The 2,576-nt window shown below is 43.1% G+C and overlaps 1 pseudogene; it reads left to right on the top strand.

Annotated features, from left to right (window-relative positions):
- Positions 1–816: 816 nt before the first annotated feature.
- Positions 817–2,140, top strand: LOC110330236 (annotated as a pseudogene).
- The last annotated feature ends 436 nt before the right edge of the window (positions 2,141–2,576 follow it).

Here is a 2,576-nt window from a genome sequence, read left to right as displayed (position 1 = left end):
TGTAAGACACAAACTCCAGGCACGGTGCAATGATCTGTGTGTGACAGCGGCAGTACCTCCTACCCACCCATTTCAGCTTTCAAACCACAAGGATGAGTGTCCTGAATAATCTAACGGGATCCCAGGAAGGTCATGGCCTAAGAGCAAAGCTGGCTCCGTCAGAGGAGAGGATATTCTAGACCCACAATAGATCAGTTGTCTTGCTGATCTGAAACCAGTAAATTCCAAACACATTCCAGTACCTGTCTGAGGAATAAAGTTCACAGATCTCAGGGGAGAGGAGACAAGATGTTTCTGCATATAAATGTGCAGTCAAAGTATGAGATGACACTACAACGCCTAGTAGGTAGCTCGAGACAGAACCAAACAAAATGAAAAAAGTAGAAACCTATCTCTCTAGATAGGTGTGGTAGCAGAGAGGGAAGAATGAGAAGAGAGAGGAAAGAGGAAGAAGAAGAAGAAGAAGAAGAAGAAGAAGAAGAAGAAGAAGAAGAAGAAGAAGGAGGAGGAGGAGGAGGAGAAATTGGAGGAGCAGGAGGAAATTGTCAACCTGTTTGACTCAGTTTGAAATGAGAGGACTGGAGACTTTAAATAACTACTATAAACATATTCAAATACATGGTAATCAAATATATAGGGTATATCTACAAGAATATAAAAACTATGAAAAATTCAAATGGATGTATTAAAGCTGAAAGCACTATGTAATAAATAAAAATGTTCCTGTGTAGGTTGAACTGTAGAGTAAAAATATCTGTAAATCGGCGTGCTGCAGAGGAACGGCTGTTAGTTGTTAGCTGTGGGTAGCTGGAGGTTAGGGTGTCTTCTCGGATCGGGGAACCTCTGCTTCTGGAGGAGCCATGGCGCTCAGGGTCACTAGGAACACGAAAATTAACACAGAGAATAAGGCCAAGGTCAGTATGGCAGGCGCCAAGCGTGTGCCTGTGACAATGACTGCTGCTTCCAAGCCTGGGCTGAGACCAAGAACTGCTCTTGGAGACATTGGTAATAAAGTCAGCGAACAGGTACAGGCAAGAGTGCTTCTGAAAAAGAAAGCAAAAATGTTAGGTATTGGAAAAGGTACTGTTAAAGTCCTACCAAAACCTGTGGAGAAGGTGCCTGTGTGTGAACCAGAGCTGGAACTTGCTGAACCTGAACCTGAACTTGAACGAGAAGAGAAGCTTTCCCCTGAACTATTTTGGTTGATAATCCCTCTCCAAGCCCAATGGAAACATCTGGATGTGCGCCTGCAGAAGAATATCTGTGTCAGGCTTTCTCGGATATAATCCTTTCAGTGAGTGATGTAGACACAGATGATGGAGCTGACCCAAACCTCTGTAGTGAATATGTGAAAGATATCTATGCTTATCTCAGACAACTGGAGGAAGAGCAGTCAGTTAGACCAAAATACCTACAGGGTTGTGAAGTCACTGGAAACATGAGAGCCATCCTCATTGACTGGCTAATACAGGTTCAGATGAAATTTAGGCTGCTTCAGGAGACCATGTACATGACTGTGTCCATTATTGATCGGTTTATGCAGAACAGTTGTGTGCCCAAGAAGATGCTGCAGGTGGTTGGTGTAACTGCCATGTTTATTGCGAGCAAATATGAAGAGATGTACCCTCCAGGAATAGGTGACTTCGCCTTTGTGACTAACAACACTTACACTAAACACCAGATCAGACAGATGGAGAGGAAGATTCTCAGGGTTCTGAACTTCAGTCTGGGTCGCCCTCTGCCTCTGCGCTTCCTCCGGAGAGCATCTAAAATTGGAGAGGTTGACACTGAGCAGCACACTTTGGCTAAATACCTCATGGAGCTCTCTATGCTGGACTACGACATGGTGCATTTTGCTCCTTCTCAAATTGCAGCTGGGGCTTTCTGCTTAGCACTGAAAATTCTTGACAACGCTGAATGGACACCAACTCTTCAGCACTACCTATCCCACACTGAAGAATCCCTGCTTCCTGTTATGCAGCACCTGGCTAAGAATGTAGTCATGGTGAACCGTGGCCTTACAAAGCACCTGACTATCAAGAACAAGTGTGCAACATCTAAGCATGCTAAGATCAGCACGTTGGCACAGCTGAACTGTACACTAGTTCAGACTTTGTCTAAGGCCGTGGCAAAGGCATAACTCCAATGGACTGCTACATTTGCAGATACAGTTGATACCATGTGCCGCCTGTACATAGGATACCTACCATGTTTACTTGCTCTTCAATAAAGGTTGTGACTTCTTTTACATAGCTTAACTCATTTGAATGTTGTTGCTTCTGAGTTTAGGCTAATGGAGTTTGTCGCAGAATTTTAGGAGTATATTAAAAACTGCATCTAGTTTTAATAGTGGATCCAACTAATGTATATATCTGTAGCCTATATGTCTATATACATCCTTCAGTGTGTGTCATTATATCACCATGTCTTTTGCCTCGCTCTAGTTTAAACTCTTAATCTACCAGCTAGTCCTTTGTTCTAATTTCCAGTGGTTGCCACCTTCAACCACTGTCTCTTGGGTTGTCAACTTTCATATCTGAAACCAAGTATCTTTGTTATGTAATTATTTATTTGTT

This window comes from Mus pahari, chromosome 1, assembly GCF_900095145.1.
Source record: "Mus pahari chromosome 1, PAHARI_EIJ_v1.1, whole genome shotgun sequence".
NCBI classification, from domain to species: Eukaryota; Metazoa; Chordata; class Mammalia; order Rodentia; family Muridae; genus Mus; species Mus pahari.
This window is presented reverse-complemented; position numbering and strand designations above follow the sequence as displayed.